The sequence below is a fragment of the Parasteatoda tepidariorum genome, chromosome 5 (assembly GCF_043381705.1).
Source record: "Parasteatoda tepidariorum isolate YZ-2023 chromosome 5, CAS_Ptep_4.0, whole genome shotgun sequence".
NCBI classification, from domain to species: Eukaryota; Metazoa; Arthropoda; class Arachnida; order Araneae; family Theridiidae; genus Parasteatoda; species Parasteatoda tepidariorum.
The window spans coordinates 41557343-41573499 of record NC_092208.1 but is presented as its reverse complement, the minus strand read 5'-3'; the positions used below and the strand labels follow the sequence as shown (position 1 = coordinate 41573499).

The 16157-nt window shown below is 28.2% G+C and overlaps 1 protein-coding gene across 2 annotated transcripts in view; it reads right to left on the bottom strand.

Moving 5' to 3' along the window:
• The window catches only part of LOC107439155 (polypeptide N-acetylgalactosaminyltransferase 13), a 316714-nt gene that overhangs the window by 110607 nt on the left and 189950 nt on the right, over positions 1 to 16157 (bottom strand). The gene's annotated exons all lie outside the window — the stretch shown is intronic.

Here is a 16157-nt window from a genome sequence, read left to right as displayed (position 1 = left end):
GCGTTGTTCTTTCTGATTAGTCACTGTATTTTTTCTTACAACGTTGAGAATTATTATAATATAGCACAGAATATAATTAAAAATTAAAAGCTTCGCCTTTTCGCGGGGTCAATAATGAACCCTACTTTGTACGTAATACGTAAAAAAAAAAAATTGTAATCTGTCACTTTGTCTAGAAAATTTACTGTGCGGCGGAGCACGCATATATCTATATATAGAGAGAGAAGATTGAGAAATATCGCATTTATCGCTATTTTATTTTATTCTGTTTTGTTGAAGTATGAAGAAGTTAAAGTAAAATCCATTGAACTCTATTTTGCAGTGCGAAGAATTATCTAGCATATATTTACTCAATATAGATAAATTTATATATACTTTGTAGTGAAAAATTATGTTCCATTCGAATTGTTTTGGATTATTTTGATTTATTACAACATTTTATTACAACTTCATATTGTAGACAAACATCAGTGTACTAGCCCTTTTTGGCGAACTTGGTCACCTTTCAAAATTATCTTGTAGTAAATATTCTAATTTTTCAAAATCTCCTTCAATCCTAACACCTTGATTAGTTTTAAACAATATTTTCACCAATTTTTTTTTCACCGTCTAGCTGTTGTCCCGCGACTTTGCCAGCGAAGTACTTTGGCTTTACTTTTTACTATTTTCAAGAGACGTCTACAATGTAGTCTATGTATTGAATTTTAGTAATAATTTAAAATCTTTAATATCCACGAAATCACACAAACTACCATAAGTATGAGATCGGGACATTTTAGAATAGTAGACAGCAGAAATATTAAAATTTTATCCATCCCAAATATATCAACATAATTTCTTCGTAACTAAGTTTTTTCTTGGATAGAAATACAAAATCATTCCAAACAAATACTTAACGTATAACTAGCTATTCAACTCTACTTAAATTATTACTTCAGACAACATAATAAAGTGAATCTAAATAAATACTTTAACTAATTTAACTCTACTAAATCATTACTTAAGACAATCTAACGAAATAAAGAATAATTCATTATAGTGCTGCCTATAAAAAAATATCCGAATTTATGGTGCCACATAAGAGAAGTATATATATATATATATAGATTATATTCAATATACCGTAATATTTTAATAAAACCTTTGGGAAGAGCAAAGAAAATATAAAAATCATTAAAAACTAGCTTTATTTATCTAAGTGGGACTTGGAATGCTTTTGCCATTCCACAGGACCAATCTTTGTTAGGAATTTCTACCTGATCAACAGAGGGCGTTGTAACCAGTCATACTAATTCTGTATGCATTACTTGTGTGGCAGGGACCGGACCGGTTAAGAATGTTTATTGGAAAGTTTAACAGATATCGTACTATCATATTGCTTGTTATTTTTTTTACTACTGTTAAATTCGTTTGCTATCAAATATGGCCTCTTTATTCAATGCACCCATTCGCCACTGAATCAGCCTTTAAGCTATATCGATATATTTATCGATTTTAATTACTTCTTTATTTTTACTGACATCAATAATGATTTTTCAGAGTTGATGAAATATTTTTTCCTCACATAACTCATTCAGACTACAGTTGTAGCGAAAACGTAACATCTTGCGGTTATAATGTTTTTACAAAACAATTTGTAGGGCATTTATGCTTTATAAAGACTAATCTGATAGTTTCTTGTGTTGGATTCCAATTAATTTAGGAATATTTTTAATTGTAAAGTTTTTACCTATATGTTTAAATTATTAATATATTTTTTCAATGCGAATTCTTGAAGATTTAAATCAAGAAAAATTTGAATGTTAATCCGTATTCCTTTAATAAGTTAGAAATTTATGTTGACCCTTGATCTACGTACGCGTTTTATTTCACTTTTTTTTATAACGTTTTTAAAAATATATATCAAAGACTTTCACAACAATCCGCCCTCTACATATATACTTCAAACTACTACTTAATTTCCGGAGTTTCTGGAAAATATTTTTACTTGCGGTAACGAACAATTATTTTCTAATATATAATCTCATCTTTTTCCATATCATTTCTCAATTTTTCTAAAAATATTTAATAAGAAACTTACACCATATCATAAAAATTTCAATTAACCGTTTAATATTTTTAACTGGTTGAAAAAGTTGACGAAACAATAAAAAAATATGAAAAACTTACTTAAAAATTGACCTAGAGAGAAAGCAGATAATTGAAGATTACAATAGAGGAATCCTAAAATGTCGTCCTCCAATGAAATAAGCTTTCAATAGCTAAATATTTCCACATGTGAAATTCAACTTAAAATAATCGTATGTTGTCAACTAGTGAATAAAGGGAAAGTCATATTACAGGAACAGACAGGTTCCGATTGATATTTTATTCCGTTCTAACGCTGTATTGAAATAATTAGTGGGATAAGTCCGTCGATACATAAAGGGTTAAAAAATTGACAGAAATAATCAAATTTTACTATAAACATTCTTTTTACCAGAAATGAAATGCTTCAAATTGACAAACGGGATTTTATCGAAAATTCAGTAAATGGTAGGCGTTTCCCCTCAGCTACATCTTTGATGTTACATTGTCAACCCTGTTTAATCAAACACTAGTTATTCCATCATCGATATTTCATTAAGTGCGTTATTCTGGAATTCGGTAGAGTTTGAACTATTTTACCGCATCTTTAATGTATGTTTTGAAATCCTAAATAATGATCGATAGAAATTAAAACGAGCATTTATTTTAAAAATCAATTTTTTGCAAAGTACTAAAAAGCAATAAAACAAACTTACTACACAAATGGGTCAGTGAGTTAGTTTCAAGAGACTAAAAGATTTTTCTACTGTTACATTACTTTAGAAAAAAAAACAGTACTTATCGCTTTATCCAGCGAAGTCCTTTTATTAGACAGGAAGCTTTAACATAGTGTCTGGAAGGAGACGTCTGGCGCAATATGGTTTCAATAAATGGTGTATATATATATATATTTACTCCGAACTCGTTAAGTTATGTTCATAACTATTCAGTATATGTTAGTTAAAATTTAAAAAGAATGTTTAATAAAATGACTTTTCCACTTTCGGAAAAATATCTTTCGAACGTTTTCTTTGATTTTTTTTTAAGGTTCAATACTTACATCAATTTTGTTTTAGTTATTTCTGGTTTTACAAAAAGAGTCATTAATATTAAAATTAGAATTAACTAATCTAAGACAAATTCACATTGTAAAATAAGCCTTTATACAGCAGAGTTTTAAAAAATAATCCAAAAGAAAAGTCAGAATTTTAACATAATACAACTAAGAGAAAGAGTAACTAGATCGATTTTCGCAACTGCAGTAGCCTTAAAAATTATTGTCTAAAAATAAACCTATTGCGATTGAGCTAAATGTATACAGTTATGGGGTGTAATAAAATTAAGAGTAATACTTGTGGGGAAGGGGGCAGAACTTGCCGAAACGAATTTCTTCTACCATACAATGTTGGGTCGCTAATTTACAATCCATCAGCTCTCTCGCTATTTGAGTTTTTCTTCTTGGCTGTATTTGGTCACAGTTATGATACAAGCTCTATTTTCTTAAATTTTTTTTTACCTGAACTTCAAAAAATAAATAAATAAATAAAAATCAAATTTTTCTCTTTGTTTTTTTTCTTTTAATTTTTATGTAAGGAAATGCCATGAAAAGAACATGTTTTTAAAGCCCGCTGGATTGGGAAAATATCGTTGCCGGGTCAGAAATCAAAGGACGAACAGCGTTAAGGCGACTACTAGGTAAAAATGGAGAATGCAATTAAAACGAATAATAAAAAAACAAAGAGTCTATTATCGAAAAGTTTGCAACAGATGCTCAAACAAGTGACACGCTCTGTAAAAAACGCTGGTGTACTATTGCAACCATTTTTGGAGCTAAATACATTAAGTACAGAAGCTATATCGTGGAAAAAATAAATGAAATTGTCGAAATAACAATTGTTGGAAAGAATTAGTACGAATATATTACAAAAAAAATGTGCTTGTTTTTTTTTAAACAGAATGTTTTTGCAATGAAACCATAAAATTGATTCTAATTCGCATGAAATATGCGTTGCCAGTAAACAAAAATAACAGTAAAAAATGTGACTACAAGCGTTGTAAAACATTTTAGTTCACCTCAACACCAAAAAATGTGGCAACTAAACACCAAAAGTTTTTGCAGTGAAGCTGCTGCAATAAAAGCTTCGCATCGGCAGTGCAACAAATCACACAAACGTTGAAAGACTCACAGTCACAACTGCCGTCTACAATGACCTCTAGTGTTTTTATGGACATGTCAAAAACTATGTTTTTCATTTGCCTTTCAAGAGAAAGTCCAGAACAGACATATCAGGAGATCACTGAGTCCAAGAAACAAGCCCACCACAACCAATCTATCAGTTCGGATAGGAAATATCCAGACAGTTTCGCCTAATCCTGCCAGAGAAGTTGCTCTTTTAAGGATCGCCCTTTGCTTCCCAGCTCCAAATTGCATGATGAAAGTTGTTTTGACAAGTATTTTCAACCCTTTACAGTTGGTATCATTGGTTTTGTTGCATCTTATCTAGTGATATATCACCAGAGTATTAACCATAAGGATATTATGATATATTTTCTTTTAAATTAAAATATTTAGGCTTAAGAAGCCGATAAGGAAAAACAATTGTAAAAATGCGAAATAACAATAGTTCTTTTGTTAAATTTAAAACACAATTTGATATTTATTCTTGCTAAAAAAAATTTTATTACCTCGAAATCATGCTTTAACTAACTTTACTTAAATCTCTTATTCTTTTCAATAGAAATATAAAAAAATTTCAACAAAATATATAAATAAAATACAATAGATGAAACAAAACTATGAAAAATCTCACATTTCACTTGTTCGCTGTTTTGTAATTCACGTTGGCTATCTAAATATTTATGAGAAAAGATAAAATTACAAAATAATTAAAACATTGTGCATTTCACTGTTTCATTAATTGGATATACTATAGTATATCTCATTAATCGTCTCAAAAAAAGCTACCAGAATTTAGAACAAATCACCATGGAATCGCTAGTTTTTATTTTTGAATGCAAATTAAAATGTTTCTTTTCCATAGTTGAATAAAATAAAGATATAAGAAATAGTTTTTTTACTGTTAAAAATAAAAAAAAGAATATTTTGTTACACTATGAGATAAATTTGCATCTTACACTTGTATCAATTGCAATAAATTTTCAGTGCTTTAAAAAAAGTAAATAGTAAATTTATTATTGTAGGTCTTTTTTCTTTTTTTTTTGGTCGTATTTTTGTTCTGTAAAGTGTTATAATATATCGAAGAAATCATTAAACATGTGAAGCAGTACATTGCAACCGCGGTGTAATAATTAATAGTGTCTTACAAGTGAAATAGATAAAATAAATCATAAAGGGATTCATTTAATTTTAAGTCTTCCAATCTAGCAACCCATAACTCTGGAACTATCGGACATTAAATGAATATTTTGAATTTTTTTTTTGTAATAACATAATAATATTTCGAAAGAATCTTATGTATACGAAGTAACTGCAACCATTACGGAATATGTTTATCTTTATATATTTATTGAAAGAATAAACTTTCAATTTTTTTTTACTTAATTTAATTTAAAAATAAAATAACTATTCTTGAAACCGAATTTCATAAACTTATACCAATCAGAGAAAATCGCAGATTCAGTTAACTGTGTTTTTTTTTAAGCTCTTTCTCAAAAAAGTAAATAAAATAGAATTAAACTAAATAAAACTAAACTAAATTAAAATGTCTAAGTGCCTTACACTTGAGACAAAGATTATTTTTTTTTTAAAGTTTGGTGAGTTTTTCAGTACTCTAAATGTAAAATATAATTGAAACTAAGAAACATTTTTTTATAGAATAAGGTCATTCCGAAATAATAAAAAAAAGTTTATTAAATTTTAGGAATAAAATTTTAGTCTATCATTTTTTATAAAGTTGAGGAAAAAAAGGTTTCCTTAAGCAGACTATAAATTATAACTTTTCAGATAGTTATAATTTACAAAACCAAACACCTAAGTTAATTTTTCTCCTTGCTCTATTTTTTTAAAGAATATTCTGCCCTAAAATTGTCTTGATTTTGTCGAGTCTTTTTTTTCTTCTCTTTTTGGTGTTATTTTCTGTTGATTTTCTGTTTGAACCACTACGAGGCCTGTTTTTGCAACAGATATTTTTTTTAATGTTTATGATATATTGATTTAAAAACTTAACCTAACTTTTGGTTAAAATAAAGTATTTGTGTATTTATGTATTGTCAATGGTCTGGTCTTCTGACTTTATAATAACATTTTCATCTTAATTTTTAAAGTACACATCATTGATATTCATTTTTATTGTTCTTCTGATTTTTGAAAACTTATTACATAAAAACTTATGCATAAAAATGATTATTTTGGAAAATTTTGATCTTAAAAATGCACATACTAAGAGAAATAAGCAAAATAATTTATTTTCCCCAATCTAATTTTATAAAAATAAATGACAAAAAGTAAGATAAATCTTTATTTTACTGTACCCTTATCACTACTATATATTATTTAATAATCCAATTATTCTTTTGTAAAGAAAGCAAAAAAATTATTAAAATTATTTTTCATAAAATTCTTTAATTCTGCTTATATGAGCTTTCCGGTTATTCAGTTATTTTCTGTATGTAAATACAGCTGTAATAAAATTATGGTATACAATGATATAATACAGCGACGTAATTCGTAAATATGATTTTAATTTTTAATTAATGGTTATTGGCTCATATTGAAAATCTAATAAATATATCAGTTTTCTATGTTTTTAATAGTGAGAAGATTTGCCTCACCTGGTTACGTAAATAATTAGTTTTACAATTTCGATAATAGCTTACATCATATAACTTGTCCAATGGTTTGTTACTTGCTGATATACATATATATCTACATGTATATTATATTACAAATATTGATATTTGCTATAACAGGGGTTTCCAACTTACATGAGGCCGAGGGCCGCAAATAAAAACATCAGTCGAATGGCAGACCCCAACTTTATCAACATTTTATATAGGACTCTTATGTTTGAAGGAACATTAAATATTACAGTCAGATTCTTATCAAGTTGTACAAAACAAAAGTATTGAATTACAAATTAAAATAAGAATTAGATTTTTACCTGAGAAATTTTTTTTTTGCACCGTTGGTATGTTTAATTTCACAGAAACGAAGAAATTATTTTCTTTTTTTAACAAATAAAAGTACTTTAAATCCATATAGATTTTTTACGAAAATTGTCCGCAAAAAATTACAACTAATATATTTTAGCTCGCGGGCCACAAAAAAAGGCTTGGCTGGACGGATGTGGCTCGCGGGCCGCCAGTTGGTAACCACTGTGCTATAATATGAAAAAAATATACATTCCAATCAGTTATGAATAATGAACCATTATTTATATCTGTAAATAAATAAACATGGGTTAATAGTATTTACCAGATTTTTCCCCCACTTTCTCCATTGTTTTTACCAGTAAAAACCAAACCCTAGACTTTTCTTCATATTGTATTTTGTGTCATTTTCAAAATAAGCACATAGGGCGCTGACTAAAGACAGGCTTAACTTGAACAAACAGTAATATATAATTGTTGAAAACCAACACTAATTTATTATTCTCAAAAAAAGTGGTATTTTATGTTACGACAGAAACGTCAAAAAACAGCTTTAAACACTTGTTAAATATTTGAAGCAGTTAAACACATCTAAGTCGCCATTTTACCATAGAACGCATAGGCGATATTGATTCCCTAAAAGCGTATATGCTTTTCCTTACATCAATCGAGCAGCCAAAAATATTAGTAAAAGGACACAGCGTTTAATATTAATATAAATTACCCCGAACGCTCAGTGTTAATACTGCATACAATGTCGATTAATTCCAATACTAAAAGCAATAAAGGTAATGCGGTCGTAATTTCACACAAAAAATAATCCCTAGTAGGAAGAAGAAAAAAAATCCACACACAAAAAAAGAAGCTTTATTCACATCCCACTAAACTACAACATTTCTTTCAACAGCTGGTAGAAAGAAATCGACATCTCCTACCTTATTAATTCTCGGAACAGGATCATTAAGTCGTGGCATCCGACAGTAGCAGGAAACATTAAGGTCGGGGTGTCAAAGAACACGGCATAGAAGGACGACACATCCCGACCTATTTTTCCGACGAAGCGAAAGAAAAACCTTTAACTTCATCGAAATGAAATGGATGGACAATGAAGGAGTGGATTATCTCTGCGTTCCTTAACCGCGTTCAGGCGATCTTTTTCCCAAGGGACATATCTTTGGGATTCAGAAGAAATAAACTCTAATTTACGCAAGTGGAACAACGATTAGAATCATTTATAACCAATTCTTCGACAACAGTTATGTTAGAAATATTCTATCGACAGAGGGTGTTGAACAAATGTAAGGTTTAATGTTTCAAAACTAGTTGATTTATACTGTGCAAAACGATGAACGATAAGTGTAAGCTGATTAAATGGAGTTGTAAACTAAGTTTGACGGGAAAATTTTAAAAAGAAAGAAAACTGAAACCGCTGGGGCTCTTCAAAATCGTAAACCCCAAATCAGTCTTTATTTGTTTATTTATTTATTTTTTTGTTGAAGAAACTCACTAAAGGAGTGTTATCACTAGGCAGCGGATCAATAATCTCTACAAGTCAAGTAGAGGTCAAAAACATTAAAAACAGAAGCAATAAATTTCAACAAGTAAATAATAAATCGCAGAGAGTTTCCTGTCATCGAATAATATAGTATGAGAACTTTAGTAGTATATTAAGTTCCTGAAAATATTGACTCGCCATCCGGTAAAAAGATGGTTAGTTAATACTTTATGTTAATAAGTAATAATTATTTAATACAAATAGTTATTACTTATTTTGGTCGAACAGTTTATTTGAGAATAAAAAATAGAATAATGCAAGTTTTTGTATTTTGGTCCATCACTGTATAAAATCTGTTTTTCATTCTAAAAATTTAAAAACTAAAATAAATTTCACAACCCTTTAAGAAATATCTTTAAAAAAAACATATGTTTCTATGAAAGATTTGATTTATTCTCGTGCTCTGGTGCTTATTTTATTCTAAAAAAAATAAATTTCATCACTCTTTAAGAAATATCTCCAAAAATCATACGTTTTTGCGCGCGGTTAGATTTATTCTAGTACTTCGAATTCAATCAACAGTATGTTAAAGTTCCAATTATTGAGCTTCTTAAGGAAAAGAACGTTAAGAGTATACTCATAACATATTTAAGCTTTGCTTGTATTCTCAAACTTTAAAAAATATATTCTTACACGAATGATTTCTCATAAACCGCTAAAGACTTCTTTTCGGAAACTTATGTATATTTTTAAACTAAATAGAATGCAAGTATTATTTTATTAAAGTAAGACATACTGAACTTTTTTATACTAAAAAGATAATGTTTTTTGCATACTTCATTTCATTACATAGAGTTGGTAAACGTCTTAATTTTGAACTTTTTTCCGAATAATCTTAAAACTTTAATTTTTGCATTATTTATTTTTCATATTGCTTGTTAGGAGGAATGGAGAATAAAATTGATTTTATCGCGGAATGAATAATTCACTCGTATTTAGAAGTAGCTCTTTTGCTTTTCCAGATCGTAAAATAAAAACTGAAATTGTTTTTGTTTCAAATAGATTAAGCTTTAAAATTTTGTCATTGAATAACTTAATGCTTAAGTCATACTTCAAAATGTATAATTTTGTTTCAAAAACAAAATTGTCAAGGGAAAATTGCATCGAAAATCTATATTTAAAAAATCGTTTGCTCAAAAATTACTGCTCTCTTTACGAAGTTTTTTTTCTTCCTTCAACTCAGTAAGTCATATCAATACTTTTTATCTCCGTAAACAAAATAAGTTACATTAGAAAATTTTCTTTTCTATTTTAAAACAAAATCAGTTCTATCAGAATAACTTTTTTTCTTCTCTTTTTAAAGAAGTTATATCGGAACATTTTCTACGTTAAAAAGTAGTTTGCAGTCACAGTTGACAGTTTTTCAGAATCTAAAAATCAATTTTAAAAGAATTCTTAAGGGAAAAAATGAATGCAGAATAAACTAATAATAAGAAGGTATACTAGTTCTTTCATAATTATAAGTAATAGCAGCCTCTATCTATGAAAATAAAAATAGTGACAATTATTTAATTGAAGAAAAAACTTTACGAAATTGGATTAGAAAAAAGTATGAAAAAGGAACTCCAAACACTGTTGATAGATTTATGAATACTTGGAAATAATTTAGAATAATTTCATATCTAAATCTTAATCATTCATCTAAATTTAAATCTTAAACATCATATTCTAAATCTTAATCCTCTAAATCATTATTCTAAAAATCTTAATCATTATTCTAAATCTTAATCATCATATCTAAATGCTTAAATTTTGTTTCAAAACAAAATTATGAAAGGGAAGAAAAAAAAAAATTATACTTAAAAAATTCGCTTGCTCAAAATATTGGTGATTTTTCTTTATTTGTGAAGTTTTTTTTTTACTTAAATAAAATAAGTCATATCAGAACACTTCTCTTGAAATAAAATAAGTTATATACGTATACTTATTTCTCTCCCTTAAAAGAAAATTACTTATATCAGAATACTTTTTTTTCCTGAAATAAAATTAGCCCTATCAGAACAACTTTTTCCTTCTTAAATAAGTCTTATCAGAATACTTTCTATAATACAAAATATTTTCCAGCGACAATTTTAAAAATTTAGAAGTTAATTTTAGCATAACTTATCTAAAAAATGAAAAATAAATTTTCAACCATAAGGTAATATCAACTTTAAACAATGAAAATAAAAATATTAACACTATTAAATATATATATTGAATATATATATTGAATATATATGTATATTGAATATATATATTGAAAATATATATTAAAAATATATATTGAAAATATATATTAAATATAAATACTATACTATTGAATTTAAGAGAAAAATTTACAAAATTGGTTTAATCTTTACATCTGCTGAAAGAAGTATAAAAAATAAATAAAATAAAAAGCGAAGTGAAAAAAAAGAAATAAAAAACTACAAACACTGTTGATAAATTTTTTTCGGAAACATCAAGCTAGGAAATACATTTTCAGATGATAAAAACCACCATATAATAGTTTTAAAAAAAATGAAGGCACCTTATCGTTTCCTTTTCAATAAGACGATGAAAAGTTTGCCTCGAAAAGAAATATTTGAAAAGGAAACGGAAACAAGATAATCGGATAACAAAAGAAATAAGATTTCCACATAAAACTTCACGCCTTTGCTTGTAATAAATGGAAAACGGCATCAGTCATTTAGAATGAAAGTTAACAAAGATAATCAGGTGCGTCAGGCAGTGCAGAGAAACCACTAAACATGCCAATTCTTTTTTGAACAAGACCTTCAGATGTTTAAAAAGATAATTTTAGCTGCTGTCTGCTCATCGACATCAATAAACGAGGCCAGGGACTGCGTCTAGTCTTGTAGAATGACGTCATTGAAGGGATTTCCTTCGAACTCACTTATCGTCAAAATATTTAAATGGTTTTGAATAGCGTAGAACTCTCTCTCACTACGAGCTCAAATTCAATTTGAAGAATGCATTTTAGTGATTTCAAATATTACTTCTTCGTTCCAATATGCATTTAGGCATGAATTTTAAAATTCTTTTGACTGTGAAGTTATTGAAATTAAATGAGTGCGTATATGTACTACACATAAATGAATTCGACTGCTGTGATTATATACAGGGTGATTATAAAATGTTACTACAAAAATGTTAACTAGAATTTTAGTGCGATATAGATATATTCCATTTTGTAAACATTCTAGTATTTTTGTCATAGAACTATTACAAGAAACCATTCATCGATATAGCTACATTGTCGTAACTGAGCCTTGAAGGTTTGCAGTAAAAGTGATATTTCCATGTCGTGATCTGCCACGCTAACTACAATAGCCAAGGCGTTAAATAGATTTTAACTTGCAATTTAAAAAAAATAAATTAATGTAGAGGTTTGCCCGGGGTTGTACTCTTCGAGTTGGTTCCCTTCTGTGATTTTTTACTTAGTTTTTCGCCGGCCGTTTCCCGGAAGTTGCTTAGATTTGGCGATTATTCTGCCACAGATCACGATACGGAATTCTTTTTACAGTGTAGATTTGTATTTCTGCTTGTTACAATTTCAACCTGTAAGAATGAATTGGCCGTTCATATGTTGTGATTCAACTTCGCAGAATAAGCAGTAATTCTGCATGATGTATCTCAACCTTTAGAATCAACGGTAATTCTACATGCGGCAATTGACCTTTTTGGAGGGCTTCAACATTGTAGCAGATTAATTTCTTCGAAACTGCAGTAATTCCACAAATGGCAATTTAGTTTCGTTGTAATCACAGTAATTCTATGCTACAGTGCAATTTTTTGATACCTATTGTAATTCCAGTTGTTGCAATTCAATATCTCAAAATCAATAGACATACTACTTATTGCAATTCAATTTCTTGAAATCCACAGCTATTCTACTTGTTGCAATTCAACATTTCAGAACTCACAGTAGTTCTACATGTTGCAATAACTAACAGTCATACTACTTGTTGTGATTCAACATTTCGGAACCCACAGTAGTTCTACAAGTTGCAATAACTAACATCATACAATATGAATTTCATATGTTGTAACTTCCAGCAAAATCAACAAATTATTAAGAGAGGTGTCATAATATATTTCGCACTCCATTATTTGCCGATGCAATTTTACTTTTCTACAATGTAATAAAACTGCATTAACTTAGAAATAAATAAATAAAACTATGGATTTCTTATTGATTTTAGAATCTTGTATTAGTATGTTCTTACACATGTGTAATAATAAATCTGGAAGTTGGCGAAAATACGGTGACAGAGCACGTTCCCGACATAATGGATGAGTTCTCAAGAGACGATTCATCTCACGCCAAATCGAGCCTGTTCACGTCTTCAACATACCCATCATACTTTGCGACATTCATTCACAAAATCTGGATTCGGGAGATTGCTTTCAGAAGGGAAATGATCGAAGGGCAGCCAATGGAAGTTCAGGATTATGTCTCGGAGAATGTAATTGTTCGCGATATTCGAGGAGAAAAGTAATTCCAGGGGCTTCACGTGAAAGAAATACATTATTTTGATGGAAAATGAAATTTGAGTCTTGGACTTTCACGTAAATGCGGGGAAACAGCTTAAATTTAATTAAAACAGCAAATATTTGTTCATTTTTTATTCATTATCACTAACATAAAATGCCATTCAATGAATAAAGTATTTATATTTATCAATAAGATTATGAAGCTATTTTCCCATTCAATGTTTATGTTTCAACAACCGATTCTTCTGATATATTTTTAGTTTGCTTCGTCTTTTCTACTTTTGTTTTAGAGTCAGGTCTATTTTGTCACACCGTTTAACTTCAAGTTATTCATTTAGTTTGTAGCAGTTTTGTTACAGATATCTATAACGCCAACAAACATTAATTTAACTAATCATACCATAAACTTCAATTCTTGTTTCCATCATTAAGATGTCTAGAGTGTGATGCCATTATAGACATTAAAGAAATTCAAAAGCTGGAAAATATGTAATGTCATAAATGTAATCTTTTTAATTCTGTCATAGCTTAATTAAATAAACTTTTTAATTTGTATCGCTTTTTATGAGAAACGAATATAAATACTTTCATTAACATTATATAAGTAAAAACTATAACAGTCATCCAGACTATTCTGAAGTTTTTGGTCTCAAATAAACTACTATTTTTCATTTTAGATTTCCAATATAAAATTTTATTGGATGATTCATTAGAATTAAATGTAAAATATATTATAAATAAGTTATAAAAAATATTCTTATCATTAACCTTATGAGGACAGAACTGACACAACATCTGTACCGGACAATACTTCCCNCCCCCCCCAAAAAAAAAATCAACTCTTCAATATTCAAGTCTACTTAAATGAGTTCACTTTTGTTCCAGGTACATCGGAAAAGTTGATTGAATTAAAACTGGCATTGTTGACAGGGATACTTATTCTGAACCCAGTTCAAAAAGAGTGTTTTTTTCGTTTCAAACTCTTTACAGCAAGAATGAACTAAATGATCCCAATAAAATGCAATGTGAAGACAATTAAGATAAATTCGTCAGTACATATGTTATTTATATGTTATATATGTTACTCTTTAAAAAATTCAAAGTTATCACGGCTCCTATGACCTTATTTATAGTGGCAGTAAAGTTATGTTGTAGGAATTTATACTTTTGAGACTTTGCCCCGAAATGATTACTCTTAATGTTTAAAAATAGTAAATAAAGATGGATATGATATTCCTCGCTCCGTTGTAAAACTTGAGTTGAAAATTGAAAAGACGCATTATATCCATATTACAAAATATGTATTTTAATTTTTGAGCTATGTCCATTTTCTAAAATACATATTTTGTGCAACGTCCATTTCCTAAAATTCGTGTTTTGTGCTATGTCCATTTTATGAAATATTTTGAGCTATGTCCATTTTCTTAAACACGCATTATGAGATATGCCTAAAATAAAAAGCACAGCTACGGCTTGTATTGAAGCAGATTTAAACAAGTTGTAGTAAAAACAAAAGAAAAATACAATTAAGTTAAATACACAAATATTTATTGAAAATAAAATGTTTTCTATTGTCTCTATATATTCCAAAAATTAAGCTGTTATTCCTCCCCCTTTTCCGTATAAAAGAATATAATCGTATGCCAAATCATTAAATTACGATAAAGCAGTTATTTCGGGGAAACATTTCTAACAATGACATTCCTATCCGACAAGTTTTAACTACTGTACAAGGCTATCGACTGCATTTTATATAACTAAATTTTTTACTATTACTTGAAAGAAAGCAAACGTTACAGTTTATCACTTATATTTTAATAATAATTTAAGTGAATTCTACTTAATTACGCTAATTAGTTTAGCCTTGATGTTTAAGAAAAAGCGCACATTTTTTCATTCGCAGTTTATAAATTGAATAATTAGTAGCAGAGTGATTAAGTTAATCAATTATCTAGGGTTTATTATTAACCTAAATTAATCAAATTTAATTAAATAAAAAATTTATAAAATATAGTATGGTGGTAGATAAGAAGGAAAATATTTTTAAAAAAATGAGCATCGCACGAAATGTTATTTTATTCTTAAGGTTTAAAAGCGAAAAATGATGAAAAGCGAAAAATGATGTTCATGTAACAATTGATACTTTATAGAATCAATGATTATAAAATATCCTTAATCAGACCTTGTTCGGAGAAAGATAAAGTGAAACAATTAATTTAATTAGGTTTTTTTTTAAATTCTCGATTGTGATTTCCTCCCCCCCTCGCCCAGGGTACTGGCTGATACAACACAAAAGAAAAATACATACTTCGGAAAAAAATGCAAGATTTTCAATTTTCTGTATATTTGACAATAGCAGGACAAAAAGCTATTATCCAGACTCAACAAAAAATAATTTACTTTATTTCTATAGATTTAAATTAGAAACCTTGCTAATACTTCCTACAAGATTTCTTTTTTTTTTAAACTGGTTTACTTTTGCATAGAAAAAACTAACAGTTACGTTGTTACGTTGTAAAAAGTTACGTTGAGTCCATAGTACAAAAAACTAAATAAAAAGTATAGTAGGTAGTTTCAAGAAATAACAAAATGCTTTTCTTAACTGTTTGCAGCTTAGTATGAGATATGACCACAATATCGTCAATGGGCATTTTGCACCTTTTTATGAGTCAATTTAAGCCTTTATCATGCCGTAAAAGTTACCATAAAAACTTATTCAAAGGCTCAAAAGTTCGCAAATTCGCTCAGTAATCTGTACAAGTTTTATTTTATATCACCCACTAAACTTGGATTTTTTTTAATGAAAAAAATCATTTAATCAACCTGTATTCATAAAACATACAACTAAAGTTTATAAATTTCTGATATATCATAAAAATTAGTAAAAGCAAACTAAAGAAAATAAAATTTAAAAATAATTAAATTTTGCGAATGAAATTTGTCTTTA